Consider the following 22,190-nt stretch of genomic DNA (forward strand, 5'->3'; position numbering starts at 1 on the left):
TTAAGTTAGAATGTCAGTCAAAGCAACATGAGACTTTTTTTGCACCATGTCCAGGCTGAAAACCAATGTACTACATTCCAAGAAACAGACGAAATTCAAAGGAGATCAATAGTCTTTTTCAAGAAGGGAAGCTGAGGGCAGACACATGGATTTGAGAAGAACCCTTCAGCAATAACAACTGGTACATACTCATTAAGTATATATTTTGCTTTGAAAGACTGACAAACAGACTGAAAATTATCCAAATAAACAAGGAAAATTTGAGATGATGGCTATTCAAACTCCCAGTACTAACTGTGGTTTCCAAGTTGAACTTAATGCGAATGATTTCTTATGCACTATAGGGAGCATCATTCATTTCAACAAAGGGATTGTAACTCATAGTTCAAAGGGAAATTCCTCAGTTTTATTAGGTAGTTCACTCATCGGTTTAATAAAGAAAAGGAAAGGCCTCAATAATTAAATTGGGGTAAAGTTGCACAATTTCATAAAAGAGTAAAATCCCTTGCCTGTTTTGAAAGGCCTTTTTCAAAGGCACAACAATTCAGTTCTCCTAGTAAAGCAACTTTTTTTTTTTTTTTTAAAAGTAAAAACTGTTTTAAAAAAAGCATTCCTCTGCTCCTGAAGAAATTCTTTACCAAAACAGATCTGGCATTTCACAGTCTTATTAAAATCTATTATCTTTCCAGGACTGTTTTGAGGACTTTGCCTCTTACTTTGCTTCTTGTATTTGGTCTTGTCTTTTTCTTTCTTTCTTTCTTTCTTTTTGAGCAACCAAAACAGTTATGCTGTACAAAACTTTGCAGGCAAACTGGCAGCCAAGGAGAAAGGTTACTTTGCAGCTGCCTGCCAATGCCACTGACATAGTCTTTTGAGAATGATATATACAGCAATTGGCTTGTTTCAGGGAAAGATGAGAACCATTTGTGCTCTAGCTTTTTCCTTCCTGCTTCATCTGCCTCCATCAAGGGATGTACTGGCAAAGATATAGGAAAGGATGTCTGAGGACAGTTGTGGCAAAGCTGTTGTTTTCCCACTCTATCAAATTATCAACCGTCACAGTCAAGGATAGCAGGCTTATGTGACACAGAGTTTTACAAATGAGTTTGATCTATAAGACTGGCTTCTAATTAAACCACAGAGCCATCATAAACAGGTATGTGTCTGTGCCTTCAGAAATTGATGACAACAATGTATTTTCATTATTTTAAGTTGCTACATCAAAACTGGATAGGTAATAAAATTATTACCACAACAAAAAAGGAAAAATCAATGGTATTAAATGTTTTTAAAATCAACCATCAGTGACAATGGTTAACCTTAGAAGACAATTTATTGTTTTATATTCTAAAAAAAATACTTTGGTAAATACACGTATTTGGTAAATATGAACACATTATATCTCTATAGTACAATAACTTATTTTCTATCTTTCATTATTTTCTTTATTTACTCACTGTGTTATTTTTTTTCTAAGTTCAAAAATAACATTTTCACATATACTAATTAAAGCTGTTGTTATTTTGGTAATAATGATTTCTCTTTGCACAATGAATCCACAAATGAATTTCTCTGGACCATCCTTCTACAAGTCCCTCAGAACATTCTATTTACAGTTCACTGTTGTTAAATCACAAGGCTATAGCTCTGAAAGCATGATAAAGAAATATAGGTTCTGAATTATACATAAAGAACACTGATATACAATGCAACTAGAGAAACACTGATGGGCTTGTTGAGATGAGTATTGTCTATGGAGGCTTACACAGTAAAATCTCTAGCTGTTGTCAAGAATTTTAATGTTCCGCAGAATCAAGAAGGGTCAAACTTGGTTCTTCTTAAGCACTTGGGAAAGCCTATTTATCTCTCTAGCTGAAAATGTTATTGAATTGAATGTTATTGAATTGACAGATGGGTAAAGAAAACAAGCAAAATATTAAGAAAGAATTAACAAGTAGCAGCAGTGGTGGTAGTAGTAGTGGAGAACCAGTGGTTTGAGTGTTGGAGTACAACTCTGGAGACCAGGGTTCGATTCCCTGATTGGCCATGAAATGCACTGGGCAGGCCACATGCTCTCAGCCTTAGGAGAAGGCAATGGCAAACCTCCTTTGAACAAATTTTGCGGAGATTACCTTAGGGTTGCCATAAATCAGAAGTGACTTGAAGACACACAACAACAACAACAACAAAGTAGTTATTGACATTATTATTATTAGTATTCACATGTTGTCAGTGTACATGGCACTTTATAAGAGCAGTTTACAATTGATACTTTGACTGTTCTCAAGTTTACCCTCTAAACACACACAAGGAAAAGGGGATGGCAGTTGGCAAGGGGATTAAGTCCAGCAGGACTAGGCTGCTCTTCTTTCCCACTAGAGGCCACAGCAGTGCCAGGTCACTAATGGAAGAGATCTACAGATAGCCTCCCATTAACTACTCTAGGTGCCATAGGAATCAGTGTCAACACTCTCATTCATTTATTTATTGAAGTGGGGCAAGGTGGTAGGTATGGGGTATAACCTTATATCCTTCTGCAAAATATTCTGTAAATCTACTGGAATTACCTGGACAGCTGAACAACAAGATGCAGCCTACCTTGAACGAGGGGAAAACTCAAGTCTTCAGTATGATTAAAAATACAAATAACCTTCAGGCAATACTAGAATAATATTCCTACTGCATAGTACTGTAGATTCGTGATGTATATACCTCATTTTTCTTGGCTCCCTCCCCTATTTTACTCTGGCTAATTAGTGTATCTCCTCATAAGGTCTACCTATGATAAAGAAATATTTGAAGTAATCAGAAAGGCAATCATCTTGATTGCTATTACACAAAAATCCTCAACAGGGAAAGGTCTGTGTAACATCACTCCAAATTTATGACCTTATTAACTAAGTAATCGGCTCAATGCAGAACCATACCACCCCTTCACTTTGTGACATTTTCAGTTAAGAACTTTGATGAACAACCCAAGGAGTCTTACTGTCTTATCATCACAAAAGGCGCTGCAGTTCCTAGGGCAACCTCTCATACCCTAGTGGCCCCAAGATGTGTTGGACTGCACTAGATCAGTTTGATTATGGGCGCTGTATTTCAACATATCTGGAGGGTACTAGGTGTGGGGTGACTGCTCCAAAGAATATAAGAATTAACATTATAAACTGAACAATGACTCATCTGGCTCAGTATACTATCATAAACTGTGGACTATCATTATAACAATCAATCAATCAATCAATCAATCAATCAATTTAACTTAATGGAGAAATAGGTTTATAGATTGCATTAATATTTCCACTGGATTCCAGGATTGCTACGTATGCTAACTTGCCCAATAAATGACCCCATTACTAGGCTAGACTATTGGGCACAGCTCTGCAATCCCAGTACAGATAACACTCTGATGAGACGATTCCCTCCAGAGTCTAAATTGCCTCCCCAAGGCCATCTGTTCAGTCTCATTGTACTGCCTCCAATATGTATTTCTTGTTCTTTGCTCTCTGTACAACAAGGGTTTGGAAACAGCCTGTGCGTGGCAGTATAGTGTATCAGCACTTCTCTGAAGCAATTGCCTTGTTCTTCACCATCTGAGCTCTCCTTAGAAATAATTAAGTCTCTAGATGGCACAGTTGTGGAGAAAACTTCAGAAATGTAAACTAAATGTAACTGTATGTGACAATTTATATGTAAAAACTTTGAAGAGCCCTGAACTATTAATACATCCAGCATATCCCGAGAGATATGCTATACTATTGTTCTTAGAGCGAGTTTAACTTAAAAGAAATGCAAAAGTATTTCTTTTCAAAAGACAGTCACACAAACACAGCAGATAGAAACTTTTTAGCTGAAACATAGGATATCATCTGTTCATTTAGTCTTTAACTCAAATGCAAGCATAATATATGCTACTGGAGAGGAAGCCTAACAAGGTTTCATACCAACAGTCAGCTAGTTCTCATAATACTAGGACATCTCCTCCTGAGACATATGCAACAAAATATGCAGATTTATCTTAAGAGTGTGGGTTCAGATACAAATCCACTACTGAACTAACCTATGCTTCCCAAAAGTTGTGTTTAATTTTTTTACACATATTTTTATTTTTAAAAAAACACAACAAACTGACAATTTTGCTAATCATTATCAGCTTAATACTCTATTTAGAGAATATTTATAACAGTCCATAATTACTTGACTTCCACCCTAATAGATGTTAGGTTATCCTCTTTTTTCTTAAATTTGCAGTTACACGTTACAGTTAGATGGCTCATTAATTTGTTGACAGGCCAAATCCTGAGAGTACTCACCACTGGCTGCTCTTCATCCTGAAGGGAAGTGACTAGGTAATTCATTGCATCACAAAAAACCCGACTTACCCTCTCTTGTTCAAGTCTGTTATGTGATGCATTCAGGTATTATCGCATGCAAAATGCCAGCACTGCTGCTGCCCGACTGCAACCTGCCTAAAACCCACCTACAGACAGCCAATTTGCAAAAGTCAGGAAGCTCCCGACTGCAAATCGGCCATCTGAATGTGGCTTGTAGGCGGGTTTTAGGCGGGTTGCATTTGGGCAGCAGCATCAGTGGCATTATGCATGCAATAATATCCAACTGCATCCCAGAATAGACTTGAACATGGCAAGAGTAAGTTGGATTTTTTTGTAATGCAATAAACTCCTAGTGGGGTGTCTCAGAATTCTGTTCTATCCTGGGCCCATTGTTGTTAAACATTTATATAAATGGCTTAGATGATGGCATACAAGGCATGCTTATCGAAGGTGACACCAAATTAGGGGGGTTGGTAATACTCCAAAGGACAGGAAGAGAATTCTGTGATTACCTTGACAGATAGGAGAGCTGGGCCAAAACTAACAAAATTAATTTCAACAGGGACTTGGATAAATGTAAGGTACGACATCTAGGTGGAAGACTAACTAGAGAAAGAAATCTCTAGCATAAGCTTTCATAGACTAGTCTACTTCATCAGGAGCAATATCCCTTTGCATACTCAAAGGATGCCATGTAGAAGATAGAGCAAACTTGTTTCAAATGGTAAGAAAAGAGATTCCATTTAATCATTAGGAAAATCTTTTTCACTGTAAGAACTGTGGAATAGTGGAACAGATTGCCTTGGAAGGTGGTGGACTCAAATACAAATCAGTAGATGACTTTTGAGGGAGCGGAGAACTAACCCTTTTTAATCTGCTTTCAAGATTTCAGTAAGAAATTGTCTTGTCTACTTTACACTCACTAAGCAATGCTGTTTGCTTGCTCAAGATACAGTGGAATCTGACCTAAATTTACATAGAAATCAATGCCTCTGTGTTGAGTTTAGCTCATATCCAAACAAGTGTCCAAAGGATTGGGCTATTATCTTCGGTTACAATTCTGAACTCAGCTTCATGAGAAGAAGTCCTATTGATTTCAATGGGACTTGCTTCCAAGTAGATGTCCATGGCCTTCACTGTTAATAGTATACAACGGACAGTTTCAAGACTGCATTTATTTATCTATTTATTAGTTTATTTGCTAATTAAAATGTGCAAATGAACAACAAGATAAGGCTGTTGAAGAATCTCCTGTTTTATGTCACTTTCTAGAGGAGGAAGGCAGTCAGGCCCTTCCTGACAAACAGTCAGCAATTCCACCTGAGGCTTTAAACCACCATTTTTATTTCAGTCAGAGATCTATACATATACAACACAAAATGCTTCAAAAATAAACTAATAAATAACATGCTTATTCTTTAGAAAGAGCACCTGCCTATTGCTCTCTACTTGGCAAAAGTAGAAATCTCACAAATATGGCAAGTCATATCTCGACAATATTACGAAATGGTTTTTTTAAAAACAAAACAATCAAATACACTTGGAACATTTTCCCAAAAATGTCTTGACCCATACCATACCACCTTTCATGGGACTTGTGTTATCATAGCACAACATAAATGCACTTCAAAATAAAAACATAGGCCTGCAGCCAAGGCAAAGGTAGTCCATTGACATGAATGTCTAGTTGTAACTGACTGTAGGGGGCAGTGCTCATCTCTGTTACAAAGCTGAAGAGCCAGCGTTGTCCAAGGACGACTACAGTGGTCATGTGGCCAACATGATCACACTGAACACTGTTACCTTCCCACAAAAGTGGTACCTAATGTATCTACTTGCATTTGCATGCTTTCAAACTGCTAGGTTGCAGAAGCTGGGGCCAGTGACAGGAGCTAACCCCTTCATGCAGGGCCTCGAACTGCCAACCTTCTGATTGTCAGAATTGGTGTCTTAACCACTAAGCCACCATATCCCTTGCCATCTGCAACCATGGTGCTGACTTATTTATCCACAGTCCTTCACCCACTACCTATGTACCCAGCAAATGAATGAGAGAATCTTTCTCAGTCTCTGCTCCATATGTTTTCCTGTGTGTAGCCTGGCCCATCAACCCTTGTCTACCAACTCTTTTACCGATCCCTGACACATGTACCACAGTGAGATTTTCTGAACTCACTGTATAACTGAAAATTGCATTTTCCTAAGCAATATAGGCCCAGAACAGATGGGCCTTTCGTGACGCTCTCATCACATGCTAGAGTTGCCTCGGGGCAGCGAATCCACACACCCCTCAACCCTAGCATGTGACGAGGGCGTAACAATGGCAGTGGCCTGAATACATGGGCACTGCCATTGTTACGTAAGTGCCGTGGCGCTTATGTAACGAGTACACCAGTGGCACACTTGTTACGCAGCCGTCGCGCCATACAAAGAAACTGCTTTTCAAGGGTTCTTTTTCCGCTGGCGGGAAGCTGCGTGATTTGGTGGCTGCGGCTTCCCACCAGTGGAAAAACAGGCACTGGCAGGCCACCGTTTTTCGGCAGTCTGTATTGCACCATAAAGTCTTTCTCCACTTTGACAAATACAGTTTCTGTTGGTTTATGAACTTTCAACATCTATAATTCAAACATAAAGCTTATATGGGCTAGAAATGTACAGTCACTTTAGAAAAAGGCAACCTTCCACATTCTATCTCACATTAACAACACTAACAAATGATGTGTTTAGACTAAAAGCTGTTCTCGGTATCATTTATGAAAATGCTGTTTGTCATTATGTACAAGACTTACATCTCTAAGACAAGTGGCTTTAATTGCCTGACAAAGACAATTGTGCATTAGAGAGGAACAGCCTGAAATCACTGCAATATATATTTTAAAAAACCCTCTCAAATACTTCATTCATACCCAAAGACCAGGGGAGGGCGATGGTTCTACCACTGTAGGCACAGCAAATCTACAGTATAACCTCTGTATCCATGGGGAATACATTCCCGGACTTACATTGAAAATGTGAAACCATGGATAATAATGGACCCTACTGAAATGAATGTCTTCTGGCAGAAGCTGAGCACAAAGTCATGCTGAAGGACCTACAGATTCCTAGAAAGAACACCTCTCTAGGCATATCTAGGTGCTCCAGTGCAATTCTATGGTCAGCTTTCATCAGGACACCAAATAATAGCACCAGAGGACTGAGAAAATGCCTAGAGAAAACATATTTTTTGGACATGGGTAAGTGAAACCACTGGTACCAGTCCCATGGATATGGGGATCATAATGTACTTTGCTCTGACTTGAATGGGAGAGCATTCTGGTGCTGGACTTTATCCTTTCAGGTTTCTGGACTGACAGACCTACTGTACTACCTGGTACAACTGTAAGAGGAACAGCAATAAAATCAAGAGTTGATTCACTATCCCCACAGTATTAAAACTAATAATTTGTGTGGGCTAGGAATCATTGCATGATATACAGTGTTTCATGAATGGATATGGATTTTCACCTCCTTCCAAACAGTAGCCAACCAATTCACTTATCTAGAAGCAGCCTAAAGAATAGGGGCCATCCAAGGTAGCACCCATTAGCTGTGGAAAGCTACAAGGCGAAAGCATAATTAACAGCATGTTCCCATGCATGCAAGGAACTACTCTTGGGATCCTAGCCATATTGCTTTCAGACTTTTCAGTATACATACATAGGATCACACTGTATAATTCTTATCCCAGTCAAATGACAAAGCAAATACTTAGCTCTGATGTCATAACAAACTACCTCTTGTTAACAAAGTTGTCTGCATTGATTAGTCCTTTCAGTGCTAAAATTTGGCAAGGCAGTTCTTCTGTAAGTGCTACTGTTCATACCCTGTTGAGACAGCCTGACAAAGAGATTCCATCCAACTTTCTCGAGTGTTTAGTGATTTCAAGCCTTACTATAGAAAACAGGAGTTAAATTGATTTTTTATATCTATGGCGGGATACAGACCGCCCCTTGGACAGCGGCTGCCCAAAGGCAACCATCCGGTGCTTTTCGGGACCAGGGAGGAGTGGCAAAATGCCACTCCTCCCTGGTCCTGAAAAGGGGTGTCCTTGGGGCTTCATGCCCCAGGACACCCCAGGAGCCGCCCGGGAGCCGCAGCCAGGAAGAAAAGGGGATGGCTTTGTTCCTGGAGCCATTTGGTGGCTGCGGGAACGAGGTGCTCCCCAGGAAGGAGCTCCGTTTCGGAGCTCCTTCCAGCACTGCAAATAGGGCGCCCTAAGCACCCTGTAGCGGCGTGACGGCGTCATGTGTGCGCCGGTCCATTTGGACGTGGCACACACATGACGCCATCGTCACATGTTTCGTATGGACGCTCCCCAACCCTAGTTTTGGCCCCAGCACGGCGCTTTCGCGCCGTCTGTACTGGGCCTTAGTTATTTAACCATGTGAAGATACATGCCAAAAGTAATGCCCTACACAACTGTACAGATTCATGTAATGATTCATCATTTGAGATATAAATTCTAGGATTTTTAGGATTGTTACCTGAGGTTAGCTATAGGGAAAACACAGCTCCCTTAATGAAACAGCTCCATGGCTAAAGGTCACAATTTTCTGGCCACAATTCTAAATGCTAGTGATGATCTATACAGCCCTATATGGCTTGGATCTAGGGTATATGAAGAATCACACCTCCCTTTATGAGCCCATGACATCTCTAAGATAATAATAATAATAATAATAATAATAATAATAATAATAATAATAATATTTATTTGTATACCGCCCTATGGCAAACCAATTGGTTGACCGGCCAAACCCAAAGGGTGCTCAACAATGGCTCCTTTTCATCCTGGAGAGAAGTGACCAGTGGGGTCCCACAGGGCTCTGTCCTGGGCCCAGTGATATTCAACATCTTTATCAATGACCTGGATGACAGAATTGGGAGCATACTTATCAAATTTGCAGATGACACCAAATTAGGGGGAATAGCTAATACCCCAGAGGACAGGATCAAGATTCAAAATGACCTGAATAGACTAGAAAGCTGGGCCAAAGCTAACAAAATGAAATTCAACACAGAGAAATGTAAGGTATTGCACTTAGGGCGGAAAAATAAAATGCACAGATATAGGATGGGTGACACCTGGCTGAATGAAACTACGTGTGAAAGGGATCTAGGAGTCCAAGTAGACCACAAGTTGAACATGAGTGAACAGTGTGATGCGGCAGCTAAAAAGGCCAATGCTATTTTAGGCTGCATCAATAGAAGTATAGTGTCTAGATCAAGAGAAGTAATAGTGCCACTGTATTCTGCTTTGGTCAGGCCCCACCTAGAATATTGTGTCCAGTTCTGGGCGCCACAATTCAAAAAGGACATTGAGAAACTGGAGCGTGTCCAAAGGAGGGCGACAAAAATGGTGAAGGGTCTGGAGACCATGCCCTATGAGGAACGACTTAGGGAGCTGGGGATGTTTAGCCTGGAGAAAAGAAGGTTAAGAGGTGATATGATAGCCCTGTTTAAATATTTGAAAGGATGTCATATTGAGGAGGGAGCAAGCTTGTTTTCTGCTGCTCCAGAGAACAGGACCCGGAACAATGGATGCAAGCTACAGGAAAAGAGATTCCACCTGAACATTAGGAGGAACTTCCTGACAGTAAGGGCTGTTCGGCAGTGGAATGCACTTCCTCGGAAGGTGATAGAGTCTCCTTCCTTGGAGGTCTTTAAACAGAGGCTGGATGACCATCTGTCAGGGATGCTTTGATTTGGATTTCCTGCATGGCAGGGGGTTGGACTGGATGGCCCTAGTGGTCTCTTCCAACTCTACGATTCTATGATTCTATGATTCTATGATTCTATGATTCAATCCGGGCGGTTAACAACAGTAAAATATAAAATATAACAATTAAAACACTTTATCCCTCCCCCCCTTAAGACAATATTAAACAGTATAACATATTAAAACACAATATCAGAGCATAAAAACAACAATTAAAAACTAAAAACCCTGATGTCCCTCTGTTGATCCTCAACCATCACTAAGATGGGGCCACGGGAGGAATGAGGGAATCAGGGAACCTGGGCCGGGATGGTTAATCTGGAAAGGCCTGCCGGAAGAGATCCATCTTGACCGCTTTTTTAAAGCTGTCTAATGATGTCAACTGACGGATCTCATCCGGCAGGTCGTTCCAGAGTTTGGGGGCGACAGCAGAGAACGCCCTCTGGGAGGTCGCCGCAAGCCTAGATTTTAGAGGTTGCAGTAAGTTCCTCCCAGAGGACCGGAGAGCGCAGGGAGGATTATACGGGAGGAGGCGGTCCCTGAGATAGCTTGGACCCAAGCCAAGATCTTCTGGAGAGGCCATTCTTTGTGTCCCACCATCATCTTAGGATCATTTGGTGGGAACAAGAGAGAAGATCTTCCTAGTGGCTGCTCCCAGACTTTTTAACTTCCTCCTATCCTTGCTTTCCTTTCGTTGACAAGTTAAAACACTCTTTTGCCATCAGGCTTTTTGAAGCTAACTGGAATGGGTTTTTTAATGCTATGTCATTCTGCTTTCTGTTCTGTATACAGTATTTTAGTGAATTTTTATGTTTTTAACTTTGTAAATTTTTAAATTGTTTTTAAACTGACTTTAACTAATTTATAATTTTGTTGAAGTTCTTGTATAGTTTTTAATCTGTATTGTTTTAAAATATATTAACTGCCTTTAGTCTCATTACTAAGAGAAAGGCGGGATACAAATGAAATAATAATAGAATCTCCATCCAAAATTATACAACCAAGGTGTAATGGAGCCACATATGAATAAAAGAACCTGCCCTGCTGCAGTCCCTTCAACAAATAGGGGATAAAGCAGTGTTAATTTTGGAAATTTACAGGATTTGAAATCAGGTCTGGCTTGCCCATATAGGCGAGCCTAGGGGTGGCAAACTGTAGGGGGTGCTGGTGCAGTGGCAAGGGAGTTGGGAAGCCAGAGAAAGAGAGAGAGCGGCTGGAGCGGAGGACGAGGCGAGCGGAGCAGCAGCCCTTTCCCCCTCTGTTTACTTCCCTCCTCTCTCTCTCTTTTTCTTTCCTTCTTCTGTCTCCCTTCCTTTCCCTTTTTCTTCTTGCTCGCTCCTTCCATGGCTGAGGAGGAGGGTAAGTATCTTGGGGAGGGGAGGGAGGACCCCAGAGGAGGCCCCTGTGGCTACAAGGCAGGTGGGCAGCCCTTTCATTCCTCCTCTCCTCTCCTTCCTCTTTTTCCTTCCTTCCTGCCTTGGTCCAGGGCTGCCCACCCATCACATTGCCACAGGTGCTTCCTCTGGGGTCCCCCTCCCCTTCCCAAGAGACTTACCCACCTCCTCAGCCATTGAAGTAGTAGGTTTCCATGGCCAAGCTGACATTTGAACCATGGTCTCCCATTGTCCTAGTCCAATACTCAAGCTACTACACCATGCTGCACCCTCCACTGCACTTAAAGGTACAGTACTCAGTTATTATTTGTTGTTGTGTACCTTCAAGTTGTTTAACACCTTATGGGGACCCTAAAGCAAACCTATCCTGGAGTTTGCTTGGCAAGATTTGTTCAGATGTGGTTTGCCATGGCTTTCTGCTGAGGAGGCTGAGAAAGTGTGACTTGCTTGAGATCACCCAATAGGCAGGGAAGCGAACCCTGGTATCCAGAGTCCTAGTCCAACACACAAACCACACAAAGCTACATCCCATGGCCTCCATTTTGAGCATGACTGAGAAACATGAATTTATATTGTTTTTTATTAATGTTTTTGTCTTTTAGTTGGTTGTGTCTTCCATTTTTTGAATGTCCTACAATTTGTCCGACATTTTGTCCTACATTTCGCCTACACTTTGAGGGGCTACAGGGGGAGGGGATATAAGAATTTGAGGGGTGGTAATGTCATTTTTTGTGGATTCAGTATCACTGAATGTGATTTCATTCTGACTGCAACCATCCTTTCAACCGTTCTGTCAAGTTGGACCTGGTGGCGCAGTGGTTAAATGCCTGTCATGCAGCCACTCACTCACAAACCACAAGGTTGCTTAGCTCAATACCAGTCAGGTGCTCAGGATCGACTCAGCCTGGCATCCTCCTGAGGTTGCTGAAATGAGTACTCAGCTTGTTGGGGGCAATTAGCTTATACGTTGTGGAGTGATTAAGTACACTGATAAACGGTATAGAAATATACTTGCTATTGCTAGTGGTACCACACCTTTTAGAGATTAAACCTTGGCTAAACACAAGTCTTTGACGTGTATAATTGATCTTGGCATTCTTGAGGCATGAGTCAGATGCCTCATAAAGCTATAGGTTTGAAAATGGTCCAACTATGAGTTTTGGAGATTAGATAATTTATGTTGTACAACATCTAAAAGATCGACATACCTCTATGAAAAAAATCTTTAGGTCTACAGAATCCCCTCTATTCCATTCCTTCACTGGCTCTTTGTTTTATTATTGGCTGCCAGTCCGTTTCTGGACACAATTCAAAGTTCTGGTTTTGATCTATAAAGTCCTATACGACTTGGGTCCAAGGTATTTGAAGAACCATATCTCCTTGTACGAGCCCCCAAGAATATTGAGGTCATCGGGAGAGGCCTTTCTCCCCCACTACTCTCTCAGGTGCATTTGATAGGAACAAGAGAGAGGGCTTTTTCAGTGGCTGCTCCCAAGCTCTGCAACTCCCTCCCTAGGGAGGTCAGGATGGCTCCATCCCTGCTGCCTTTCCGGTGGCAGGTAGTGATGTTTTTATGCCATCAGGCATTTGCATGACATGGATGCTGTTTTGTTTTCATTTTAAAGAGTTTTAAACTTTAAATTTTAATAATGTAATGTTTTTAACTGTTTTAACTGTTTAATTGTTTTTAAACTTGTATATTGCATGTTTTATAGTGTTTTAACTTGGACTGTTTTAGATTTGTTAGCCACCTTGAGTCCCTGTACTGGGAGGAAGGTGGAATATAAACAAACATAAACACAATAATAGTTTCATTAGCCCCAAACATTGGATGATCAATAAAGGGACAATTTTGGGGATGGATCTGGAGCTAAAAAAATATCCTATCTATGCCAAGCATGCAGAGTTGTTCTGAGGAAAGGATTAAATAGTTCAGATAGCACCATAGTTACCGGCAAACAGAAGGGCAATACTTGCTGATAACATGAGCCACTTTTGAGTTTTTACTTTGTAATTTTATTAAACAGCTTTGGTGGGATGAATATCATCCAAAGCAGGAAAAAATGCATTAATTAAAAAAAAATTGCAACCACCAATATCTGCCCCAAACTACATAGTAGGAAAAGATCTTAATATGGAAACAGAATTAAGACTGAGATGGAATTTGATTCTTTATTAAAAAATTAAACATTGATCTATAAATGCCTATCTCTAAATGTTGAAAGAAGCATCAAAATAAAATGACTATTCTCTGCTATTCTGTGACCATCTTTGCATCACGATAAACTGCCTTGCATCCTTCCACTTAGGTTGTAAATTATTGTTGGTTTTTAGAGAAAACAGCAAGGTATTCATGTTTCTGGATTTTATTTTTCTGAGCCTGGAGAATTGTGTTTGATTTCTATTATGCAGTGCTGTAACATCACCCGTGGATAAGTCAAGGGTAAAACCTAGGTGTATGTAACAAAAGATCTAAAGGATGAAGCAAAGGAAAACAATGCCAAAGAATGTACAAAATTCCAGCAAGCATAACTGTGTTCATGCTAAAGGCTGGATGAATGAGAGAGTAGAGGATGGTCAGTGCTTTCAGGACAGATTATGCTCTTGCCTTTCACCAAGGGATGGTTCCTTTTTAAATAAGTTAAAAGTACAGAACTTACATTGACCCGTGGATAAGTCAGTTCAAGTTTTTTGGGTCAATTGTTTTGACTAAAATTTCTAGACTTGTACATGAGTAAGTAGATCTGTTCCTGGGCATGGCTTCTTTAATGGAAAATTTGTTATCAGAGGCAACTAACAATACGAATAGGTGAAATGAAACAATCAAGTTAAGTAAACCTTACACAGACAAAGGAACACATTTTAAATCTTCTAGAGGCCACTTGAATACTGCTTCCAAAATGCAGTCAGAGACATTTTTTTGTTTTCACAAACTTCTGCTTTTCTTATCTGTGACTCCTTGTACCTCCTCAATCATAAGCCTTTGACTCCAACAACCCTCAGGGAGGTGCCCAGCCAAAAGATGAAGTAAAGCAGTTTATTTACTCTGTTCTTGTTCTGTGCCTTTGAGTCATTTGCAATTTGTGGCAACCCTAAGGCAAATTTATCATAGAATTTTCTTGACAAGATATATACGGATGAGGTTTGCTATTGCCTTCTCCCAAAGCTGAAAGCATGTGACTTGTCCAAGATCATCCAGTGAGTTTGGCGGGTTACAGACCGCCCGTTTGGGGCGGTCTGCACTCGCCCCTTTCCCCGGTGTATCGGGGCCTCAGTGGTTAGAACGGCAGCCGCTGAGGCCCCGATCTGCTGCTTTCCGGGCTGCGGGGAAGCAGCAAAAGGCCGCTTCCCCGCAGCCTGGAAAGGGGTGTCCTTGGGGCTTCAAGCCCCAAAGACACCCTGCGGCGGCGGGGAGGAGGAGGAAGGGGCTGCTTGGCCCCTTTCTCCTTTGCGCTGCTGGACGCAGCCGTGTGAAGGCTGCACCCAGCGGTGCAAACCAGGAAGGAGCTCCGAAACGGAGCTCCTTCCTGCTCCGCGCTAAGGGCGCACTAAGCATCCTGGCGCGGAGCGATGACGTCACGGCCACGCCGCCCCGTATAGATGCGGCGCAGTCATGACGTCGTCATGGCGGCGGCCATGTGGAATGGCCGCTGCCATTTTGTGCACGCAGAGCGCGCACTAGGGTTAGGGGGTGCGGAAGCACCGCCCCTTCCTAACCCTAGTACGCGCTCCACGTGTACTATATGGCCCATCTGTAATGGGCCTTTGATGGCTGAACCAGATTCATAGTTTAACACTCAAATCACTATACCATACTGGTTCCTTATGTGCTCTAGTGCTTAGCAATAAGCATAAGCTCCTCCAGCATTCAGACAGACCAACAAGCTTTAGGTGGTGGCTACAGGGTAAGCTGGCTCACCATGTCTCCGAGGTCTTTTTTCCTTTCCCTGGGCCAAACCATGCCTCCTGAGGGGCCAATGGTTGTTTTTTCTGTCTCTGCTTTGGCCTTCTTCCACAATTGTCCTCAGACAAGTCCAACACCCCTTTCATAGACTGGCTACTTCTGCTTCCTAACACCTCCCTTTCCATGGCTACAGTGCTGTTTTGATTGTTGGGTTGTTCCACCCCTTTGTGTGCTGAGCTTCTGCTGTCTCCCTGGTGCTTCTTAATTGCTCTTCAGTGCAGCTGTTTGCCTTCTCTTGATTTTTGGTCAGCCCTACAGTTGAGTGTTTCCTCAGTTTGGGGAAAAACAGTAGAGGTACCATGGTAGTCCCTAGCACCTTTTCACATTATCATTTCCATCATGGTAGGGAAACCTAGATATCAATGCTTTATTAATAAAGTGGATGGAGCTGGTGAGATAGGCTTATGGGCTTCCCCCCTTTTAAATCTATTTTGCTATTCATGCAGCTCAGTAAGGGATTCTGGAGTCAGCTGCAGTTTTCATTGCTGGGCTAGGACGGTTATGCACACCAACAGTAGGATTAGCTGGAGAAGAATCCCATTCTTTCCCATATGAAGTGTTATTGTATTGTTTACTGTTGACATGCTGCTGCAACCTTGCACCATTCTCCCAATGCTGATATTGCTAAAAAAGCACCCTTCGGGCAAGGCAAAAAGTGAGAAAGAAAAGGGTGGCTGGCCTGGCATAAAAAGACTTTGCACAATACAGCTTCTTGGTCAGAGGATTTCTTAGTTGAGTTATGTGTGTATACAGATGTACCACAGGACTTTATTACACAATCTATCACAGGACTTTATCACATGACATCGCACTTAGAGAGGACTTATCCCGGCAATAAACAGGTAATAATAAGCAACAAATCATTCACGGGATTTCCCATGTAATGAAGTCCTGTGATACATTTGTATACAGACATAATTCTAATCAGTCTTAGTCAGAATAGGCGGGATATAAATAAAAGTTTATTATTATTATTATTATTATTATTATTATTAACGATGCGTGTGAAAATCTTCACCGCGGTTAAGTGATTTTCATGGGCTAATGTCTGTTTAAACACCCAATTTCCTCCATGTGTTAAAGTCCTCAGTTAACAAAGTAGGTGTGTTCTTGGGCATTATTTCTTTAACTGACCATTTGGCAGAAATAACCATGAAAGGACAAAGATAGGTTCGTACACCACTAACAAGAAGAGCACTTCAACATACTTCTGCAAACTTTGTTATTCAATACTAACAAGATGCAGATCTGAAATGAAACAACCAGGTCAGGTAAGCCTTGTATAAGTAAATAAAAACATTTTGAATCTTCTAGAGATAACATGAAATCTTGCAAAGTGCATCCAGGGATTATTATTTTTTTCACCAGCTTCTACTTATGTTTTCCATCTTGGTGGCTAAACTTGGAAATCCATGCTTTTTTTTTTAACACGGTGGTGAACCAGGCTGACCTGCTCTCTCTTTTCTCTCTGCTTTGCTGTTCAGACATGATTACTATGGAATTTTTGCAGCAGCTATGAACTTGCCTGCTGTAGGCAGGCACACACAGCTACAGTGGGATTAGCTAACATAGTATGGTCTTTCTCAGATGAAAATTTATTGGATTTTGAAAAAAACTACATATTTGTTGCTGCAACCCAACACAAAAAGTCTGTGTCTTTCCAGCCCTCTTTCACTATCCTCTGAATGCTGTTGCTGCTACAAAACTTTCACCTAAGAAAAGGATGAAGAAGAAAAGAAGGGCTGGATGGGCAGAAAAAGACTTTGTAAAAATGAACTTCTTTGTCAGAAACTCTGAGCCCTTACAGACAGGCCATAAGAATGCTGCTTCGGGTAACTTTGGAGGTATGCTTTTAAAAGATGCATGCGTCCTAAGAGGCCAGAAGCGACACCAAAGCCACGCTCCAGTCCTAAGGACTGGAGCACAAAGATGTGTGTGTCATTTAATACCTCCAAAGTGACCCGAAGCAGTTTATTTTGGCCTATCTGTATGGGCCCTCTGTTAATGGAGGCATGCCTGTACTCTGTGTTTTGTTGCTTTAATGAGGATATTTCCCATTTATTTTTCTGCATTTTAATTATTTTTTAATGATTTACAATTTTAAAAAGTGAAAATGTTATCACTTTTAAAATTATAATTAAGATTACCACTACAAAAATATCAAATGGGGATATTTTATTTCAAGATGGAATGAGATTGTGTGTTCTCATCCTAAGTAAAGAGATACTGTAAAGTAAAGAGATACTTTGCAAAAGCAAAGAAATTTAAACAGCATGCATGCTTGGATAAATTTGTTTTTCTATCCCATATAATTAGACACTTAAGTATATAATTTCAGGCATCTATAGGCTGCAGTGGCAGACATACATGTAAGTCCCACTCAAGGCTATACTTCAAACCTAGTACTCTATGAATAGCTGAGTTGCTTCCACTGAAGGGACTTAATTCAGCAGGATCATCCACTGGGGGAAGAAAGAAGGAGGCAATTCTATCAGCAATCCTTTGCATAACATCCTACCATCTCCCAGCAAGTTTCTCCATCCTGTGAAGCTAGTTTTCAGGGATCCAAAAGGCTGCAGGGAAAGGTAGAACCAGGAGGGGGAAAACCCAGCCTACCTCTTTCCTCCTACACCAAGTGTGAATACCTTGTGAACTCTGAGGAGGCATTTTCACCAACAGAAGATATAAACCAGTGAGACTAATCCCTGAATAGACATGTATAAGACTATGTTGATTTTTAAAACCCTGCTGTTGCTTCTTTACAGTATTTATTTATTGCACTTATATCCTGCCTTTCTCTTCAAATGGGATCCAAGGCGGCTTACAATAGTTTTAAAAAGGGACAACTAAAACATTGATTTACAAAAGTTAAAAAGGAATTAATCAGCAATATGACTGAAAGCAGATAAAATACTAAAAACACTTAAAACATATTTAAAACATTTTCAATACAAGATTGTATGTACATGCACACATGTATCTATGTATGTATGTATCTATACACACAGCAACCACTTTATGGACTGCATAATTTAAATTGAATTACATTTTCTTCACCTGTCAGCAGAAAGTCAGGAGGGAGGGGTCCAACTGGACCTCATATGGAGTTCCATAGCCTGGGAGCAGCCACAGCGGAAGCTTGCTCCCAAGTCCTCACCAACCCACCACTTGCACTTGCAGAAATTGTGAGACTGAGGGAAGCCTTCCCCTGCAGATCATTCAGCTCACCCTGGCTTATATAAGGAGATACGGTATTTCAGATAGCTCTTTCTACCAAGCTATTAGTGTTATGTGCCTTGGACTCCTGGAAGAAAGTTTGAGACATAATGTGATTAATCAAAATGAATGAATAAATTACACTGAATTTTTTTTTCTAAAATAGTTTTTCTCTAATGGATCAGCCACTATAATCAACAGCTATGAATAACTATAAAACACAGCTATTCTATAGAGTTACTGCAAATGAAAACATTTCTCGGATCACAGGAATTGTTTTTCCTGCGCTACACAATGGAACTTAACTACTAGAGTATGTGGAGATATCAAGAGGCTGAAATGGAAATCCAAGTAATGGAAAGTCAAGGTTGTTTGCTACATAGAGACTGCATAGCAACACTGCACACGTGTGCGCGCACACATACACACTACGGAAAGCAAAGACTCACCAGAATACAGGGAAAGCTGATGACAGAGCTTGACTTCTGTTTTGCAACTAACTTTAAGCTTACCTTTTATACTTTGCTCGGACTGATTTTCATTTAAACATATAGATTAGGATCTCTCTCTCTCTCTCTCTCTCTCTCTCTCTCAAAAAAAAGGAAGAAAAATGTAAAGACCACTTCTTATGATACATCTTCTGCGAGAACATTACAAAAAATATGCCACTAGATAGTGTACGTTGTGCCACAAAACTGACACATTATTCCAAATAGAAATAAAGAATGTACTTTATGCTTTTTCATCTACAAGGATGAAGTCTTAGCATCAATCAGAGCGCAAGTCATATTTATCACAAGTGAGAACTTAATACCAGGCATTCGAAAGAGCTACAAGCAAAGGGCTACTGCAAGCAAGAGGTTGTGATAGAAAAGAAATCTTAAATGAAATGGTTGCATACAAAGCAGAATGAATGCAGGGTATCCTGCCAGAAACGATGTTCTATAAATACTATATATAACACGCACATTTCCTCATCTGGTTATTAACTTAAAACAACACGGCTCTTTCTTGAAAAACACACTGAGCATGAAAGAGCAAAGGCACACCAATTTGTACTGAACTCCATAAAAGCAATTTCCTCCCCAAAAGGTCTCCCTTGATCATCTATGGGCTTAAGATACAGTTACATAAACAAATGCAAGGAGACAGGATCGTTGAGAGATGAAAACCATTAGGAACTGCCACAGTCAAAGGCCAAAAGTACCTGAAAGCCAAAATGAGTGACTATTGAATAGATGATGTAACTCAATGTGTTCTCTACATGAAACAACTTCCTACCTTTTTAATGGTGCTTTCACAACATAAATTAGACACACCTACCGACCTACTGTAGCTCCAGGAAAATCCATTTCCATAGTTGGATAACCTTCCAAAATACTCCAGTGAGGTCTATTTGGCCACTCCTAGTACCGATAACTTTAATGTTATGGAGTTTATCACACCGGGGCTAATTTCAGCATTAAAGAGAGATCAAAGAGCATTTAAAATATCCCGCAAATAAAGTGAAAATGGCAAGTAATTGCATGAATGATTATCGCACGCAATTGCGCAAGTCAAGCCATATCGGAAATGCATTGTTGCTGCAATCCCACAAGTAAAAGGGTGAATGTTAATGCTTCTTTGTGACCACTTCAATGGTGGGTTTTGTGTGAGGAAGACCTTGCTGGCACTTTTGCAGGGTGTGAAACAGAAAGACTACCGCAGGCACCCCCACCTCCAAATTCCCTACTCAGACCATCCACTGCACCACACCAACCTAAAGAGGATCCTGAGTCAAAACGTGCCTGGACCTTTGGAGAAAGAAGGCAAAGCACCCCCACACCACAAACCATATTCACAGGTCTAACGTTAGCAGATTTCAGGGTTTGGCCATAACCCCCCCCCCCCATTGGCTCTCTGTCTCTCCCCCCCCCTCCTGACTTGGGCTTCTGTCTCCCTTCTGCCAGGAAGGAAAGCAAGCCTAGGACTGGAGGAGTTTGGAAGGGCAGGCTGCAACTTCTCTCCACTTTTTGCTTTCCAAGGCGAGAAGCCCAAAGCTTCAACGGCGCACACCTACTTTGCCTGAAGTTTGCTTTCTCTGCCTCTTGCCAACGAGGAACTGGAGGTGAATGGGGCGAAGGGAGAGGGACTGCCCCCTCTTTAAAGATAGGATCCATATGGTCGATGCGCCCAGCAACACTCATCCCCAGATCCCGAGGGGGACGAAGCAAAAAGGGGCAGCGGAGAAGAAGAGAAAAACCCCTTCTCTGTCAGGCAACCTCCCCGGAAGCTCAGCAGCCCCGCCAGGGACCAACAACGACAACAATCAACAATAAAGTCATCATTATCACAACATCGGATAAAACATAATAGACAGTTAAAATACATCCCGTTAATTCCAGCCTTACCACACTAAATCAAATGTTATTAATCAATCAATTCAAACTATCAAACGTTTGAATTAAGAATAAGAGGACAAGGGGGTGGGGCAGTCTGGGGGTCCTTTAGGATGGTCTGCATCCAGGGAAGAGCGGGGGGATGATGAGGATGATGCCGCCCTTCCCCCAGGGTTGGGACTCAGGGCGGCTTACAACATTAACAAAACAAAACACTGGGCTTGTTCATTGCCTTCAAAACTCCTATAATTCCATAGCCTTGAAAAAGAGTGAAAGCGGTGCTAAACCGGGTTATTTCCTCCAGTGTGGATGCAGCAGCCACAAGAGTGGCCCCTCTGCCAGTCCCTCCTTCGGTGCTGAGCTGGAGGGAAAGGGTGCCCGAGTTCAGGCAGCCCAGCCCTCCTCCGCTTACCTCCAGCCCCTCTTCCCCTTCTTCCCTGCAGCCCTCGAGGAAGGCGCCCAGAAAGACAGCCGCCCTCTCCAAAGGCGGTGAGCAGAGGGCTCCTCTTGCGCCTCAGACTGAGGGATGGAGGGAAGGGAGGAGGAGAGGAGAGGAGAGGAGGGAAGGAGGAGGCTGGCTTCTTGCCCCAGCTTTTCTTGGCTCCTCAGGCTGCAGGTGCTTCTCCCCTCCAGTCTCTTGGCCCCGCAGTTCCAAGAGAGAGGAAGGGAGAAGAAGAGGGAGGTGCCCCCAAGGCATGGAGAGGGACGCCTTCGCCTCAGGCGCCGCCTTTGCGCCCCTTCCTTCTGCTGCTTGGCCCCCAAAGAAAGGCGGCGGGAAGGAGCAGGGCTCCTCTCTCTCTCTCTCTCTCTCTCTCTCTCTCTGGGGGCCCCCAAGGGACCAGCAAAGGCGGGAAAGCCCCCTTGGTGTCTCCAAGCTGTGGGAGAAGAAGAGGTGGCCTCCCCAGCCCTGAAGGGGGGGGGGGCAAGAGAGGCTCCCACGCCCCCAGGGACCCTCAGGAGAGGAAGGAGATGGAACCCAAAGGAGAAAGAGCAACATTATTCTTTCCTTCCTCAAGGAAGACACTTCAGCCTTGCCTTAGCCAACTTGCTCCAAGAGGGAAAGGGGGAGCGGGGTCGGGAAAGATAAGGCCCCAAGGGCTCTGGAGATGGACTGTTAGCCACAGCAACACGATTTCTTCCCAACCA

General features: G+C 42.0%; 1 protein-coding gene across 3 annotated transcripts in view; it reads right to left on the reverse strand.

Moving 5' to 3' along the window:
- The window catches only part of LOC149317121 (voltage-gated potassium channel regulatory subunit KCNG2-like), a 94,893-nt gene extending 73,350 nt beyond the window's left edge, over positions 1-21,543 (reverse strand). The window contains exon 1 of one of the 3 annotated variants that reach the window (XM_089516895.1): positions 21,457-21,543. The gene's annotated coding sequence lies outside the window, so the exon portion shown is untranslated. Of the gene's footprint in view, positions 1-18,678; positions 18,711-20,725; positions 20,772-21,456 lie in introns of those variants that run through there. The other 2 variants (XM_089516896.1, XM_089516897.1) reach the window with 2 other exon arrangements.
- Positions 21,544-22,190: the final 647 nt, after the last annotated feature.

This window comes from Sceloporus occidentalis, unplaced genomic scaffold (assembly GCF_023333645.1).
Source record: "Sceloporus occidentalis isolate IW3139 unplaced genomic scaffold, rSceOcc1.0.p SCAF_3, whole genome shotgun sequence".
Classification (NCBI taxonomy): domain Eukaryota; kingdom Metazoa; phylum Chordata; class Lepidosauria; order Squamata; family Phrynosomatidae; genus Sceloporus; species Sceloporus occidentalis.